The sequence below is a fragment of the Battus philenor genome, unplaced genomic scaffold (assembly GCF_028537555.1).
Source record: "Battus philenor isolate CCGP_79_NKW_IND1 unplaced genomic scaffold, ilBatPhil1.0.hap1 SCAF_3, whole genome shotgun sequence".
Lineage (NCBI taxonomy): Eukaryota > Metazoa > Arthropoda > Insecta > Lepidoptera > Papilionidae > Battus > Battus philenor.
This window is the reverse complement of record NW_027181693.1, coordinates 15620567-15640045: the sequence shown is the minus strand read 5'-3', so window position 1 is coordinate 15640045 and position 19479 is coordinate 15620567. Positions and strand designations below refer to the sequence as shown.

Sequence of the window (19479 nt, the reverse complement as noted above, 5' to 3'; positions counted from 1 at the left end):
ATGGCATGGCGCAATAAGAAACAAGTGTCGCCATCTTTTGAAAAAAAAAGTTAGACTCGAACCCAAAACAACGCAATCTCGAAAATCTAACGACGCACTGTGAAAATTAGTACTAATTAAGCAGCGACGCAACTTCGAAAAAAACGCAAAACGAAATGACGCAAAGCGAGATATTGGTGTATTTCGCCACGGAATTGAAGATGACAAACTAGAAGTCTGCAAACGATTAGCTGTAAAACTATGACTTTTAGTGACACGTTTTTTTTTTAATTTCTAGGAGAAATACCTAGTCTATGGAAAGGTTTCATATTATATGGTATAATATGAATTTCTACCAAGTAAAACTAATCGATGGTCCATATTGTCAAAGGGTTTTCATGTTACGTACTTTATAGGTATGCCCACAGGTCCATTGAACCCACCAGTGCATGGACACTTATTTACAGATGATCTTGGTCGTTGGAAGACATGGAGGTTTCTTTCAACCAGCCGTATTGAAAAATCATGAGAGAGACGTATTCTTTATTTCTTTAACCTACTCCGTCTATGAACGAAAATAAGAACGAAAAAATAAATTATGGAACGAAAGAATGGAACGATAGATTGTGTGAAGAATGACAGTAGAGAGTGAAAATAAAAAAAGACAGTGAAAAAAATTATTAAGAAAAAAACGACTCTGTCCTTCCCAAAGATGGGGGTACAAGAGGCCGCCAATAGAGCACTATCTCTGTCCCACAATACCTATGTAACGTATGTCAGTCGTATTTCGCGCGAGATAACGCTCTACGAAGCCGAAATTAGCCGATTGTCTCTTTCCAAAGGTCGATGTGCAATATTTATCGCCGGGTACTGTAACAGCTTCAAACGATTGAATGTCTAGACGCATTTGCTTTCAGAATTCGATGGTACAACCTTTGCAAAACACAATGGTCTAAAAAATAATATATATATGACTTTGTACTAATACAAGTCAGGCGCATTCCAATAGAAACGTTAAATATTTCAGAGAGATTACTTTATACAGTATGATAGGAAATACGTGTAAAATCTACAATATTTTACACACCTATAACCAATCACTGTGTACATTGCGGTTGTTTACGGGAGGTTGTATACAGAGGTCAATCAGTCAGGGTAAGATATGCACCGGCGAGATGTCCCGGCGAGCTGCCCCGGCGACCGGGGCGGTGCAAGTGCACGGCGCATGCTGCTGCGCTATCGATCGAAACATGGGCGGGGCCTGTCGGACAGGTGCGTTCGTTGACTGATTACAGATCTCTCTCGACCTCTGAACTATGACATCTCAATAAATATATTCATACACAATACAAACTATATACTGTTCCCGCAAACGTTTTGCAAAAAAAATAGGGTTTTAATTAACGAAAAAAATAAGGGTTGATCGTAGAGGGGTGAAAATTTAAGGTTGTATGTATTTTTGTATGCTGTATCATAATAAAATAAAAACCAAAAAAATTGTCTTAAAAATAAAAAAAATAATTTAGGGGTGGACCACCCTTATCACTTAGGGGTATGAAAAATAGATAGTAGCCGATTCTCAGATCTACTGAATACGCATATAAAATTTGGTAAAAGTCGGTCAAGCCGTTTAGGAGGAGTTCAAGTTCGAACACCGTGACACGAGAATTTTATATATTAGATATATACGTTTCGTAAAGCCAGTATGAAATGTAACATCTTCTGTCTCGTTTGGAAAATTCTTATGTATCAGGCATTTTTCAGTGGCCAAAGGAGCAGTAGTTACTTAACCCTTAACTTAGCAGATTTTTTTTTAATATTACATTAATATTCATACCACTTGACTTTTAAGATGCCAACAGAAAAAACTAAACAAGCGTTCGAAAATTAAGAAATTACCTAAACATTCACATACAAATGATTACTATGCGTTCAAAATTGATGCCACTAATTTTTTTTATTCTGATGTATCTCTACAGATACATTATCAAGAAAAGGGTTATGTGACAGTAGATAATGATTTGAAATTTCGCACCAGACAGCCAAAAAACGTCAAACTCTCGTTTTTTTTTTAATTATTATCATAAAACGATAATAAAAACTTTTTCAACCGACCATAAAACACTGGCACGAAAGAATGAATATCAATGCAAGTATGCCAATGTATTTTATTAAAAAAATATAATACTGTATTCAAAATGTAAGATGAATTTGTTTATAAAATGTAAATTCTTTTTTAGTCTATCTTTAAAATTTCATCTCTTTCAATTTAATTACCATTCTATAAAACGCACTTTTTCCTACGCCTTTAACAAGTACAGCCTTCTTTGATTCAGTTTTTATCTCCTCAGTCATGTCTGGCCGTTTAAGTTTACTGAACCCTTAGTCGCACGAAGACAAATCAGACGAATACGATGGTTTCAGAACGCTATGAGTCGATTTTTTAGAACAAAGTAGCAAGGAACAAATACAGCATGATATCGACCAATCGAGACTTGACGGTAAACATACAAAACATCCTTAAAAATAGTTTGGACCAAATGATATTTCAACTTTTGACAAATATATTCACCTACGAAACCTAATCCCTGCAATCCTAATACCCGAGAATTTAATATGACAATTTTAATCTATTCACATAGTACATTCGATTTAGATGAAGAATATAAAACATATTTATATTTAAATTTCATATTTTCTATTTATTTGTCTCACTCTGAGCCTCATTTAGGTCACGATAGCTCTGTGAGGGACTACCTTCAGAATAAAACGTGATAAAATCAAAAATGAATAGACGCATAGACGAACAAAGTAATCAACATGGTCTAGACCAGTGATTCCCAAAGTGGTCTATATCGACCCCAAGGGTTCTATGACAACCTGCAAGGGGTCTGCGTCAGCGAAAAAAAAATTTCGGGTTCCATGAAATGAAAATGAGGGTCCACGATAGTAGATCTCAACTCACACACTGATAGTATCTATTTACTTACATCATACTATCTTATAATATCAAAACATTTACATTATTTATAAAAGTACCTATGAAGTAAAAATTAATAATAAGTTACGTATATTTTACATAACAGATGCAAAATTTTATTTTATTACTTTTAATTTAAATTCAATTAATAAATGTATAAATTAACATGTGTTTTTACTTTAAGTTTTTAACACTAAACTTCACTACAGTTAGAAATTTACAGGAAATCAATATCAGGTAAGTAGGGGTTCTACCCAACAGGGAAAAACATGGCAAGGGGTCTACGACACAAAAAAGTTTGGGGAACTCCGATCTAGCCGTTTAGTAAATTGAAGTGGCACTGGGCAGACGCAGAACAGACTGCCACTACGACCTAAGCGTTCTGAAATGGTAACCACGCACTGGCAAGCGCGGCGGGAGACGTCCGTCCACATGTTGGCCAAGCAACCTCGTTAAGGCCGTTTCCAACTGGTTCTCATGAACATCAATAGGAGAGATTAATGTCTGTGAATGGAACATTTGGTGATGCAAGGCAAAATGGAAGCCAAGCGATCTAATGGACGCTTTCTAACAAGATGGACAGACATCATCAAAACTGCCACTTATAAGTCAGTAAATGAATGCTCTCACTCCGAATAACACCAAACTAAATGGTGATACTTAGCTTAGTTTTACTTTACACATAACTATATAGGAATCATTATTATTATACTACATATATAACTATAGCGGAATCATTTAATTATACTTTATATAATTATAGAGCATGGATGCACAGACCGCGGCCCGCCGGTAAGATACTGGTGGCCCGCCGACAGCAAAAATAATAATCTCGTACATTCGAAAAATATTGAATTCTATTCCAGAATAAAACCAAAAAAATTTAATTACCTTTACTTCTGGCGGCCGGCCCGCCATCAGTTCATAATTTGCCCGTGTGGCCCCTAGTCTTTATAAGTCTGTGCAACCATGCTATAGAGGACTCATTATTATTATACTATATATATAACTATAAAGAACTCATTGATGTTATACTATATATATATAAATATAAAAGAATCATTATTATTACACTATAAAGTAATTATTTATCTTAAACATACTGTACACACTCCGTACACAGGCAATACCCATCCTGTTTCGTTTTTTATTTTCTTTTAATTCCCCTATCGTAATTAAATTCGAATTGATAATTAAGTGTAGTTCGTAATTAAGGCAGCATATCTAATGTTTATATTCTGTTAAATATGTATTGCCAGCTGTGAAGGACATTAGAATAAATAAATCTTAAATATAAATTCAATGAGTTTTACGAAGCGCGGGTATTCTAGGAATATGAGTAAATGAATATTCTGGAGGAGGAGAGGGGGGGGGGGGTCTGCATTCAGTTCTCACACCACTGGCTCTCGTCTCTACCCCCATCAACTTTTCCACCACGTCGAAGGATATAATGATTCCACTTGTATTATTGCTTTCTACGGTATTATTTTGAAACATAAATATTTACAAGCATTGATTATTAAATTGGTTTGTATTTCTTCTCTATATATCTAATATATAAAATTCTCGTGTCACGGTGTTCGAGCTTGACCTCCTTCTAAACGGCTTGACCGACTTTTACCAAATTTTATATGCGTATTCAGTAGATCTGAGAATCGGTTACTATCTATTTTCCATACCCCTAAGTGATAAGGGTGGTCCACCCCTAAATTTTATTTTTAATTTTTTAGACAATTTTTTGGTTTTTATTTTATTATGATACAGCATACAAAAATACATACAAACCTAAATTTTCACCCCTCTACGATCAACCCTTATCTTACATTTGTTAATTAAAAAAATTTTTTTTTTTTGCAAAACAACGTTTGCGGGATCAGCTAGTATATTTATATAAAGATTGATTGGTTATAGGTGTAAAATCTTTAAACGGATGGATGTGTAACGAACATCTCTACCAGTATTTTTCAACCTTTTATGTGCTCCGGCTAAGCCTTTATAAAATTCTTACGCCCCCTATGTGACATATATTTTTTTATATTAAAGCGTAAGGGTTAAACTCGTGTCGATTCAACTTTCGAACGGCCCCGCTGTGGGACGTGAATCCCAGGTTGGGAAACACTGGTCTATACGGTTTGCATTAAAACCTTTTCTATAATTTCAAATCGTAAATTATAAGAAATAAACACGCCGAAAGTCGAAGCGAAATAAGTTAATATATATAAGAGCGAAATCAGGAACGACCCGCTAAAGATTCATAATAATTTTTTTAACAAAAAGCTTTTATCCTGTTCTCAATCATACCGTATGAAATGTCACTTTAAAATACATATTCTATTTAATAATTTTTTGTATGGATTTGCGACGAGACAATTACTTCTGCACATAGTCTGTAGGTAGATATAGTAAACAATTATTAATTTTAATACGTAGCTATTCGAATTTTAAAAACGCTTTTTCATTTTTTATTTCTGAAGCCGCTAATTTTTGGATAGGGTGTACTATATATATTAATTGACAACAAAATTACTATAGATTCACTCTCTTTTTAAACGGTTTTATTTAGTTCGACCCGTACGGAATTTATTTGGATCAAAATTAGAAATTAAAATTTAAGCACCTTCCCGTTGTCAGATTGATCTGAAATTTAGTACACACGTTTAATTTAGATGACAATACAATATAATAAAATCAATAACATTATAAATCTAAGATGGCCGCCGATACAAAATGGCGGATTACATATTTTTCCTTAACCCCCTCAATATGGGTATCAAATGAAAGGGCTACACTAGTAAAACACGATGATTATGTCAAAATTTAAAATTCAACATGGACGCCGTTCCAATATGGCGGACTAGGTACAAATTTTTCCACAACCACCACAATATGGGTATCAAATAAAATCGTTTAAAAAACCGTTTAACTTAAAAGTTTTTTCAATGTATTTATTGAAATTAATCAACCTGTATATAGATTTAGTGACATATACGCTCAGAAAAGTCTAGCGTAAAGCTCAAATGGTTTCTAGCATCCATCAATTGACCCTTTCATTCTTCTCACGACGTAAAGCGATCACTAAAATTATTTCACGATGGAAAATAATGCGTATAAACGGTCAAAATACATAAACATAAAATCGATACATTCAAAATACAAAGACATGTAACGTTGTTGCTTACTGTAAACCCATGCGTATTTATTTCGACGTAATTACTCTTTGACTGCGGCTTGAATAAATAAGACAAATAAACCAAAGGAATTTGAATTCAGAAGTGACCTAAGACAAATAAACTTGACATATCCCTCATGGTTTTGAATATACGCATGTACAAGTTTATTTTATTTTATTTACACTTTTATGCACCATAGATAGTAATTAAAAAAAAAAAAAAATATTGAGGTACAAGAGGCGGTCTTATCGCTCGAAGCGATCTCTACCATACAACCTTTGGATATATATATATATATATATATATATATATATATATATATATATATATATATATATATATATACGAGTATGTATATAAGTTCCACATGATATCTTAAATATTACGTTTCGTAGTTTTAAATTTAAAATTAAAAGTATGTATTATATAAATTATTATATATAATACATACTTTTATCTATTAACATTAAAGAGTTTTTAGTCGATCGAAATGTGTAACTTGGTTTGTCGACTCATTTATATAGTTGATATACATCATATACACATCATAATTATTAGAGTACATTTAAAAGAGGAACTGTTGAGTTTCTAGCCTATGTTCCGAATCCGTTCGAAATTTTTAATTTTGTTTTATCACTAAGGTTAATATTCAATTCAAGGGGACTGGCTGTCATAAAGGTATATAAAAGGATAGATTTCGTTCACTACGCACCTCGTTTTTGAATATTATCAGGTTGTTACAGTACCCGGCGATAAATATGGCACATCGACCTTTGGAAAGAGACAATCGACTAATTTATGCATCGTAGAGCATTATCTCTGTCCCACACTACTTATGTGACGTTTTGTCAGTCGTGCGACAGAGATAACTCTCTACGAAGCCGAAATTAGCCGATCGTCTCTTTCCAAAGGTCGATGTGCGATATTTATCGCCGGGTATTGTACCATTTTATATCTTTACTTTTTAAGTTTTATTCTTGTTAACCCCATAAGATATACTAACGCTATTGTGACCATCATACGTGTAACGCCTTTAAACTATAAAACAAACATTAGCATTAAGAAGGTAAACATTCATAAGACACTTCTAGAAGACAACTAAGAACCTCCTTACCGTGCTTCCAGTCCGATCACAATTCTCTTAACTCCTCAATTTTTATGTAAAGGCTATAAAAATTACATATCTGAAAACACTTCACCATTTTTGTCTATTTATCTGTCTGTTTGTTCCGGATTATCTTTGAATAAGCTAGACCTATTTTAATGGGACTTGAACTAGTAATTAGCTGATGTAAAAAAGAGTAACTTATTATTAAACGGTTTTATTTAGTTCGACCCGTACAGAATTTGTTTATTTGGGTCAAAATTAGAAATTGAAATTTAAGCACCTTCCCGTTGTCAGATTGATCCGAAATTTGGTACACACATTTAATTTAGATGACAATACAATATAAGAAAATCAATAACACTATAAATCTAAGATGGCCGCCGATACAAAATGTTGGATTACATATTTTTCCTTAACCCCCTCAATATGGGTATCAAATGAAAGGGCTACACTAGTAAAACACGATGATTATGTCAAAATTTAAAATTCAAGATGGACGCCGTTCCAATATGGCGGACTAGGTATATATTTTTCCACAACCACCACAATATGGGTATCAAAAAACCGCTTAACTTAAAAGTTTTTGAATGTATTTTATTTTATACTAATTTAGAAAAATTATTAAACGAAAAAAAGAAACAACATTTTTTTGGTTTTAATTTCACGCGGACGCAGTCGCGGGCACAGTTAGTTTCAAATATAATTAACCCTACAAGACAAGTTGAGCCTGATATGAAGTGTTGTCGCGGGGTGGTGTAGCGTTGGCGATAAGCCTCGACATCGTCAACGCTTTCAACTCACTGCCCTGGGATGCGATAAGGGAGGGACTGATCCAACATGAGGTCCCTCCCTGCCTGCGAGGCGTCATCGGCGATTACTTGCGAGACAGGTACATCGTGTACATGGACCAAAACGGAAGGAGTAACCGGAGGGAGATCAAGCGCGGGGTGCCGCAGGGGTCGGTCCTAGGACCACTCTTGTGGAACCTCGCGTACGATGCGGTTCTGCAAGTCAGTCTCCCCGCCGGCGTGAGCGTCGTTTGTTACGCCGACGACACGCTGGTAGTCGCCAGCGGAGACAACTTCGAGAGGACCAGGGAGCTCGCCGAGCTTGGGACGGAAGTCGTCGTCGCTAAAATACGCGGGCTGGAGTTGGAAATAGCGCCAAACAAGACCGAGGCGCTATGGTTCCACCGGTTGCCTCGAACGAGGGAACCTCCCGACTCGCGCGTTCGCGTCGGTGAGCACGATGTCACGGTGGGGCGGTACATGAAGTACCTCGGCCTCACTTTGGACAGTCGCTGGGGCTTCGAAGAGCACTTCGATCGCCTCGTCCCCCGGATTGAGAGGATAGCGGGTGCCATGCATAGACTGCTGCCTAATCTCGGGGGACCCACGGAGGAAGTCCGCCGCCTCTATGCAGGGGTCGTACGGTCCGTAGCCTTGTACGGGGCGCCCGTGTGGGCAAAAAGGCTGGCGATTCGACGCTGTAGAACTAAGATCTACAGCGTCCAGCGGAGGATGGCCATACGGATCGTACGCGGATATCGCACGATATCGTTCGAGGCGGCGACAGTCCTGGCGCGCTTTCCGCCCCTGGACATTCTAGCGGAATCGGATGCGAGGGTCTACGACCAAGTCCGCACCCTCCGCCGAGACGGCGGTGGCGAGCCGAACCGTGTGCTCGAGGCGGTCAGACGGCAGGAACGGCGCAGGGCGCTTGCGACGTGGCGCGCTAAGCTCTCGGAAGAGCGCTATGCGCGCAGACGCGTCGTTGGAGCGATCCTGCCCGTCTTCGAGGCCTGGATGCAGCGACGAGACGGAAGGCTCACCTACAGGCTTACGCAGATGATCACCGGGCACGGATGCTTTGGTGATTACCTGTGTAGGATTGGTCGCGAAGCGACGGCGAACTGCTTCCACTGCGGAGGAGCCGCCCAGGATTCCGCCTCGCACACGTTTGCGGTCTGCCCGGCGTGGCAGTCGGAGCGGCGGATTCTGGCGGACGAGATCGGACAGGACCTTTCCTTGCCAGCAATCGTGTCGGCGATGCTGAGTGGGTCATCGGCGTGGAGGGCCGTGGCCTCTTTTTGTGAGACCGTCATGGCCCAGAAGGAAGCAGCCGAACGGGATCGGCAGAGGACAGATCCCGCTCGGAGACGACGCCGTCAGCGCAGAGACGTGCCTCGCGACGGCCCTCCGAGGAATGGTGCTCCCCTACCATGAACGGGGCCTTCGGAGTCGCGGGAGTTTAGGGTGGGGGCCCTAAACTCCCATTAGCTTCGGCGACTCTGAGGCGGACGATGGTTCGACGTGGTCCCGAACCATCGTGATAGTACCACGAGGGTTTCGGGGGTAGTGTATCCACGCATACCCCGGGACGGGCTATCGAAAAATAGCAAGGCGCAAGGGAAGACCGCGTGGCGATCCCTGACCGGGAGATACCGCGGTCCCCCGTTTAGCGCAGAGGGCGACCACCGGGGGGGGTTTTAGTGGGTAGGAACCCCACATACCCCTGTCCTTCCCCCAGAGGCAGGGCATCTTGAATACCGGAAGATTTCCCCCACCGAAACAAAAAAAAAAAAAAAATGATATGAAGTGTTGTGTGAAATAAATCTTTATGAGTATTATTTATGAATACTCGACGCGAAAATGAACAAATATTAAAAAATAAACTTTATAAGTTTGCAACTGATACCAATTACACGCAAATTCGGTATACGTACCAATTATACAACTGCGCCTAGTCATGCTTGATTGCATAAACGTTGCAAATAAGGTACGTACCGGTATTAAAATTCTTACTTTGGTACGTTGATTTCAACGATCGAATTACATTAAGGTTGATATTTTTTATTCCAACTCGGCATTACACATTCAGAATAAGAGATGAGCCAAGCGTACTGATAGTAAATAATAAATTACATCTGATATATAAAATTCTCGTGTCACGTTGTGCATGATTGAACTTCTACGAAACGGCGCGCATATCGGCCAGAGTGAAGAATCGGACATCTATTTTTCATCCCCTTAAATGTTAAGGGTGGCCCACCCCTAATTCTTTTTTTATTTTTAGACAAAAAATTTTGTTTTTATTTTTTTATGATACAGCATACAAAAATACATACAACCCTAAATTTTAATCCCTCTATGATCAACCCTTATTTTTTATTTGTTAATTAAAAACTTGTTAATTTTTTTTTGCAAAACAATGCAGCTAGTTCTCTATATAAGTCGGGTACCTTCGAAATTCAAATAAAAATGCTTAAACATCGATACGTAAGTCTTATTATTCTTCTTTTGAGCCGAAGGACGCTCACTACAAGGCATAGGCCTTACTTAAAGATGACCATGGTGATCGGTCTTGTGGTGATCGCCTCCAGCGACTTCCCTAAACTTTAACTAAGTCATCGGTCCAACTAGTGAGGGGGCATACCCACTCGTGCAGGGGCGACATAACCTATAGTGCAGGGTGTGCAATGCACACGGGCACCCCTGTCAACTAAGAGCATCGTCTTGGACCATCATGGCACAACAATGATAAGCGGCCAGCCAGAGCGGTGGAGGCAGTTATCAAACGCAAGCACTCTTATCGGCCGGCTTCTTTTTCGAACATTTTATTTCAACTCGAAATAAGGTTTTATTTTACGTATTTAAAGTTTAGAAGAGGCCAATAACTAATACCATACTGTAAGCTATACCTACTTATAAAATAGCTTGTTGGAATATGAAAAAACTTTCTTGTTACGACGGCAAAAGTTAATAGTATCCGCGCGGGTGGAGGGGGGGAGATTGGTTAGGCCTAGGGGGCGCTAGGGTTTCTTTATACACGAGCTAGAGCCGGCCCTGGACTAGTAGTAACCACGCGAGAACCTTTCGACCCCAACTGCCATCGGTTGCACCAGCTATGTATCCCGCCAACTTTAAACGTGCAATTCTCCAAGGTATTTCTGATTCGATCTCACAGCGAAACTCCGAACATAGCCCTCTCCATTACTCTCTAGGTAATCTTGAAACTTCTTATGTGGTCAAAAAAATATTAAAAACCCTAATATTAGTTCTTATTCATTAGATAATTTCACAAGTATAGTTTCTTTTCAATTCGAAAGCGATTAATTCTGTATGTAGAGAAGACAAATTGATAAATACGATACTTTTATGTGTATTTGTATATGTGTGTTAGCCCTTAACTTAGCAGATATTACATTAATATTCATACCACTTGACTTTTAAGACCCAAGGATGCCAACAGAAAAAACTGAACAAGCGTTCGAAAATTAAGAAATTACCTAAACATTCACATACAAATGATAACTTTGCGTTCAAAATTGATGCCACTATTTTTTTTTACTTCTGATGTATCTCTACAGATACATTATCAAGAAAAGTATGTGGTTATAGTACCAGGGTGAATCAAAAAGTTCTTAGAAGTGCATATATATGAAATCTTTTTGGATCAAGTTCGATATTCAAAGTAAAGAGTGTCTATCACACTATATTTATGCAGACTGTCACTAATTTTTGTCAGTTCGTTCGCATGTAATAAATTTTTTTGTGCAACGAGTTGCTAAAAAGTCAAAATTATGGATAAAAGTGAGTTACGTGCGGTGATAAAATATCTCAGTTTGAAAAAAATGTCTACGAAGGAAATTTTTTTGGACATTCAGCAGACATTAAGGGGTGCTGCTGTACCCTATTCTACGGTTGCGTACTGGGTGGCTGAATTTAAAATAGGTAGATCAAGCTGTAAAGATGACCCGCGTTCTGGGCGGCCTTCAACCTCCGTTACAGAAGAAAATGTCAAAAAGGTTGAGAATCTGATTTTGGAAGACAGAAGAATGACTATAAAACATATAGCTAAGATCCTAAAGATATCTTTTGGTAGCGTTCAATCCATTTTAATTGATTCACTGGGGTTCAAAAAAGTGTCTGCAAGATGGGTGCCACGAATGTTAACCGACGAAAACAAAAAGCGACGTTTGGAAATTTCCAAGCGTAATCTCGAAATGTTCCAGCGTGATTCGGATAATTTTTGCTGTCGTCTTGTCACCATGGATGAAACGTGGGTCCACCATTTTGATCCTGAAACTAAAAGACAAAGCATGTCTTGGAAACGACCATCCTCTCCATCCATTAAGAAATTTCGAGTTGCTCCTACCGCTGGCAAAGTTATGGCCTCTGTGTTCTGGGATAGTGAAGGAATCCTTTTTATTGATTACATGCGAAAAGGCCAGTCGATTACTGGACCCTATTATGCAAATTTAATCCCGAAAGTGCGTGAAGCGATTAAAGAAAAACGTCGTGGAAAACTGTCGTTGGGCGTGTTGTTCCTTCAAGATAACGCTCCTGCTGTACGCAATCCGCTGTGCTGGCTTCAATCTCCTTGACCACCCACCATATTCTCCGGACTTAGCCCCAAGTGATTTTCACTTATTTCCAAAATTAAAAGAGGAAATTCGTGGAACAAAATTTCACGATAATGACGCGGTTATATCTGCCGTAGAGGACTATTTCGAGAGTCAAGAAAATAATTTTTTTTCACAAGGAATAAGGAAGTTAGAAACGCGTTATTCTAAATGCTTTGCATTGGAGGGAGATTATGTAGAAAAATAAAATATTATTATTTAAATCTTTGCATTTTTTAATATTGATTCCAAGAATTTTTTGATTCACCCTCGTATATATGTACATTTTTCTTTCAATGTGTAAGTGTATGTACCAAAGTGTCTTTATGCGTATGTATGTGTTTTTATTTAAATACATGTCAATGTAAAGGTCTACGTGCGTGTAAATCTATGTACACGTGTGTGGGTACTTGTATGTTTTTTGTGCGTAAATATATACACTTTTACTTATGTCAACTACAAACTAAGCAAAACCTGTGGTACAACCTAGTCCACAATAACAATACAAAAATAATATTATTTTCGACAAAGCATCCGATTCCAAATAATTGACATAAATATTTAGTGTGTTACCTTGTATAATAAAAACGAAATTGGGTCAAACATCGCGATGCACGGCCGAATATTGTATAGGCGCAGTGTGTTTACGGGAATAAAACGTATCCCAAAATACAAGCGCGCACACACGCGGCTTCATTATGATTTATTTGCGAGTCATAAAGTAAAACTTTTAGAGTAAGTTAAAAGTAAGTTACTTGTTTATCGTCATTAATAAAAGTTGCAATTTTTATATAAGAGACAGAGTTTCTTCGCATTTTATAACAAAATTCGATACATATTTTATTATAATTGTATAACGGCGTACTTAATTCCGAAATTATTCTTTAATTAATATAGGTACTAGTTAATAACATAAATTACAAAAAATAAAAAGTGAAATAAAATCAAGACGCAAAAGATATTCATATCATATCAAATTTTTGAACTAACAGTGGTGGTGAAATAGGTTATGAGATCCCCCACTCCTGCGCCACGTGTGATACATCGGTGGTGTTACACCCTGTACATATAATATTTTTTTTTGTACGATAAGTTTTTTTTTATCACAAACGCGCCAAATGTTTGACAGCAATGTTGTTTTAATCTGTGCAACTTTTTTTTCTCTGTATTAATCACGTAAAAAACTTGTTAATGAATTGTTTTCAATGTTACCACACAACAAAACATATTTTTATCCCTAAATCCACTAATGTGAGTGCGATAAGGTTTTTGGTCAAATTTCCTGTTACCCATTTAATGGCGAGGAATATTATACATGACGTGAACATGAACAGTGGAATAGGATTGTATTATATTTCTATAATAAAACTAAAGGTAACACATCAAGTTTTACCGACAGTATTGTCTTCATATATAAGATGCCAAAATATGACTGTGTTTGGCACTAATCGGTGTAACATAACTCCTGAAGATGCCCCGTGGAGGGGTGAAACACGTGTTGAGTAATTTGGCGGTGGCAGTTGTGTGATTCGCATTGTTTGCCGCATACGCATTTATCAGCGGGCTGGCGAGCGATGCACTTTATTGCACGACTACCACTACATGTGTGGAAGTGGCTAAATATTGGTCCTTTTCTTACTTAGGATGACCTTCCGCGAGGTAACGCCTGATTCCATGAAATATTTAAAATGCCAAAAATTACTGCAACCTCATCTTTTTTATATTTCAACATCAACTTTAACGCCTGAAAAAGCATTCTGAGGAAAATGTTTATAAACCCCAATTATATATTTTAGGCCTTAAGGTTGTAGAATGGACCCCAAGGGTCGGTAAGCGCAGCAAAGGACGTCAAGATATGCAGATGTCGCGGGATTGTTGTGTTCTTTGGGAGAACTGTGACGATTATTATTTCTTATATTAGGCTCTTATGGTTGACGGGTGCCGGCTCATGGCCTAGGCCTAAAACATATAGTCTAGATAGCCTAAATTACTAAATTTTACAAAAGTATTACCTTACAGATAGCATACGACCTAATATCAAATATCAAGAAACATTTTTTTTAAAACGCAATTACGTTGCAAAGTTATTACATGATTAAATTATAATAATATCACAATTATTTATTTTCCTCAAGGCCGATTCATCACACCGATTTTCATGCCAATTATAGTATGGTATCGTGGCAGAATATGCCCCAATGGGATTGGTATTGCCTTGCTAACGCTATATAAAAAACTTATTCTTAAAAGCTATACTAAAGCTATAGACTAAATTTGTAAAAACTGCACCATTTAAAATCAATACTTAAAAATTAAATATCATTTTGATAAATTACATATTAAAGTAAAAGGCTTATCCATAATATGATTTCGTTATTCCTTTTCCTTGATTATGTTTCATATAGCGACAAATAATTCGAATTTCTAAGTCTATAACAATTAGAGAAATATTTCCAATTCTGTTACATGTGCCACCTAAGATAGAGGATACTAGTTGAAGTATCTTAAACGTTTAAGTCGTTAAGAAGAGATTAAATGCACCAGAATAACTTTCGTCATCGCCTGTCCCATATCACAGATCATTGGAATAGTAAGGATCGACTTTCTGTACTCGCATTTAGACGCATGAAAGAAGAGCACGAGAAAAAAAAAATTAAGTGATAATATTATTAAAAAAAGATAATAAAAGTCTCTATCCTAAACTAGTTAAGGGCCTTTAATAGGCCATAAAAAAGTCATAGCGTGGACATGTCATTTCTTTACAATACATAGTTCGTCTTTAAATATTGCCACTGGCACAAAAAAAAAACAATATAATTTAAAAAACGAATTGGAAATTATTTTTATCTATTTAATTTCTGAATATATTTGTAACTTAATGGTGCTAAAATAAGATTACTTCGTTAATTTTATACGATGTAATGGACGCTTATAGACCGAGAAGCAATAATCTATTTTTGTATTTAATGGAATCAGGCGTTACCTCGCGGAAGTCAGGGCATCATCAGTCAGGGAAGTCGGGGCATCTTCAGGAGTTTAACTTCTGAAGATGCCCCGTGGAGGGGTGAAACACGTGTTGAGTAATTTGGCGGTGGCGGTTGTGTGATTCGCATTGTTTGCCGCATACGCATTTATCAGCGGGCTGGCGGGCGGTGCACTTTATTTCACGACTACCACTGCATGTGCGGAAGTGGCTAAATATTGGTCCTTTTATTACTTAATCTATTTTTGAATTGATCAAAAATTTAAAAACCACGCGAATATTTGTTTATCTTACTATGGTGTCACAAGCATTGATAACAAAGAGGTTTAGACGGCTTAGGACGCCAGCAAATATCTAGTAAAACGCAAATTGTAAGAAATCCTATCCACAAGTAAAAACTGTCGGCTTTTCAAATAAATACGAGTGAAAAAGGTACTTATTGAAGATTTAGGATTGCGACCTTACAGAATATTAACAGGTCACCTTCTCACCTAACGATTAAAATCAATAAGAGTCAAAATAGCTAGAGGGTTGATACAGTACGCCGGGATAACGTTTCATCCTTTTTACTTATATAGAAGAATTTTTAAATCGCTAAAATAACACTGTACGCTGCCAGTTCTGAATAAGCCCATTATATTTCCGAAGTTCAACATGTTCATCACTGTCATCGGTGAGTCTCCTACCATAGAAGTACTAAGAGGATGGAGAAACCAGTGCCATAGTTCAAGACGCGGCTTAACACGTTTCGTGTCACGACAATTTTTGAAGATTTTCCATTCAGACCGCATATGGCGTATATGTCCTACACTTTAAAAATTAAAAAAAGTCATTTAAGACGTATGCTTTACACTTTTTCAATACTGCAAAGCTATAATTAATAAACAAAAATTATAAATTTTAATATGTATCCGTACGCGCATACGTGATGTGAAGTTATCTATATTCGACCCTACAATAAATTTGTTTACGAATCTTTTGTTATTCAATGGGAACTGCAAATGGACTGAACGGAAAGCGGGGATCAGCGGGGGTCGTAAACAACCCGCATGGCATGGAATGTGTTTAAGGGTCTAATAGATTCAGGCTTTACTTTGCGGAAGTCCATCCCAAGTAAGAAAAGGACTAATATATAGCTACTTCCGCTATATAGCAGTAGTCGTGAAATAAAGTACACCGCCCGCCAGCCCGCTGATAAATGCGCGAGCGACAAACAATGCGAATTACACAACTGCAACCGTTAATTCACTCAACACGTGTTCCACCCCTCCACAAGGCATCCTCAGGAGTAATGTTACACCGACTAATGTCAAACATCGAGTCAATGTGATGAATGTAAAAATTATTAAAGGGTACTTACTCTAAATCTTCACAGGTAAACAGGGCAGACTTGGTTTGAACGTCAAAATATTGTCTTCATCAGACAAGAGGATAGGTCCTGCTCCAATCTAATCCTTAATCTATTGGACTCCAAAATATGGCTGATTTTGGAGTCTAAAGTGCATACTAAAAACAATGTAATTAAAAATACCAGCACATTCTTACTCATTTATGACCAAATCTTTCACCACACAGGTTATAAACATAACACAACAAGTACATATAACAAAAATGTTGTAAAAATATCATCTTATAGTCTGAATGATTTTTAATCGATATAAGAGCTTAATAATAACTTATGTCAGAATAAAAAAATAACCAACCGCGACGTAAATTGCCGCTTAGTTACGGAAACCAGCCCGCTGACACAAGACAAGTCAAGAGCTTCAAAATGAAATACTCTTACTCGTCATTCTACTCCATAAACGGCCACTACTAGGCATAATCCTCCCCTACTGTTATGTGTAAGTTGATATACCACAATTGCATCTTGGCAGATGGGTTGGTGATCGCAGTGTGATATTATGGTACGCAGAGGACGCTGATGCCCATTTGAAACTTGTTTGTGAGCAGTAGCAATCCTATATAATTAAGGCACAAAGTGTGAATTATATAAAATCGTATCCCGGGTATCGAAACGGCGACCAAAGATCACAAGTATCAGTCGTCTACCACTGCTCAATTGATCTCATTGCTGTATTAAAAATAATATAAAATTGACCATAAAAACGAAGCCAGTAGACGCGGCGTGGGTAACATAAAAAATAAAATGATTTATCATTATATGTCGCTGAGAATATAGAAAATTATAAACTCATACACGTACATAGATATAAATAACGCCTTAAGAACCTAATAAAAATAATTACTCTTATTATACTATGTCAGTTGATAGCTTTGTTGAAAAATTACATTCTTTCCAGAAACTTCGATACTTCGTCTTTGTAGGAAATAATTTATTTTAAAAGTTCCATGATATCAAGGAAAAAATTATACGGGAAAAAATATAATATCAAAGTTTAGTTTAACATGACTTATCCTCAAACTTCGTCTATTAACATGACGATTTAGATTAGAATTTTCCAACCTTTTCCATGTCATGATAACCTATTTCGTGTATGTAACATACATAATTTTTATATTAAAGCGAAAGGGTTAAAATTGTTTTGAGTCAACTTTCGAATTGCTCCCCTTAACAATCTAACATACCCCTGTGGGATATGGGTCCCACGTTGGGAAACACTGATTTAGATGGACACACATATACATTTCAAACTTAATATAATGAGTAATTTATAATTATTCACCCAAGTATGGATTTGTTAATTAAATAAAAAAGGTTTAATAGAATGACAATATAAAATATATGTTAATCATGTATAATGTGCTATAGTAAAACAATAAAACAAATATTAACTCTTTCCATTCTTTGCACACTTTAGAAAAGTCAAGACATTAATATAACATAATTTATTTATGCAGTTATAAACAGACTATCATGGGATTTGGAATGTATATATATGCCATTTATCTTTAAATTATTACCTCAATAAAAATTTATGGGAAAACGCTGGAATGTAAACATTTTTTTATAATGTAACATAAAAATGAGAAGTAGCAGACAGAGAAATAACTCTTATACAATGTATTAAATCCCTGTAAACCAATTGTATTCATTTACTTTTTAAATATTTGTTTCTCCTCCAGCAATTTATACAAATAAATAAAATAACCACTTTTTACTTCATGCTTATTATATGGTACATACACCAAAATTACATTTTTAATTTTTTTGGTCTGTTCTGTTTGTTCCAGGTAATCTCTCAAAAAACTAGATGATGTGTTTAGTTGTGACTAAGGCTACTTTCATTTAATAAAATTTAATTAAGAAAAGAAATGGAATATTTTTATTCTATTAAATTCCATGCAGACAAAGTTGCTGGCACTGCTAGTAAGAAATAATATGAAATATTTTTTTACAAAGTAACTAAATACATAATTACATCCTCCCGTATATTTCATTACAACATAGTATGTAAAAGGAAATATGTCTATTTTAATAATTATGGCATTGTAATTAAAAATATATTATGCAGGATTTTAAACTAAGAACACATTAAAAATTACAGAATTTATATGAGTAAGCAAGGTCTTTAATAAATTAAAATATAGTATGTGAAAACAAACATATCTATGTTAATAATTATGGCAATGCACTAAAAATTATGTGATAGATTTTTAAAAGTAAGAGTACAACCACATAATATTTGAATTCAATAATCAACTTGGAGGTGTTAAAATTTTAAATCATTAGGTAGACCATATATGCATGGATATTGAATATACAAAATTCATAAAACAATGTGTCATAATAAAATTTATTGTATAATATCAGTCTAAAATTGTGTTAAAACAATTTTTGATTAACAGTAGATATTGAATTAAAATATCTATCGTATATTTAGTATAATAATA

The 19479-nt window shown here is 36.4% G+C and overlaps 1 protein-coding gene across 1 annotated transcript in view; it reads right to left on the bottom strand.

Annotated features, from left to right (window-relative positions):
* The window catches only part of LOC137926561 (scm-like with four MBT domains protein 1), a 34719-nt gene that overhangs the window by 14078 nt on the left and 1162 nt on the right, over positions 1 to 19479 (bottom strand). The gene's annotated exons all lie outside the window — the stretch shown is intronic.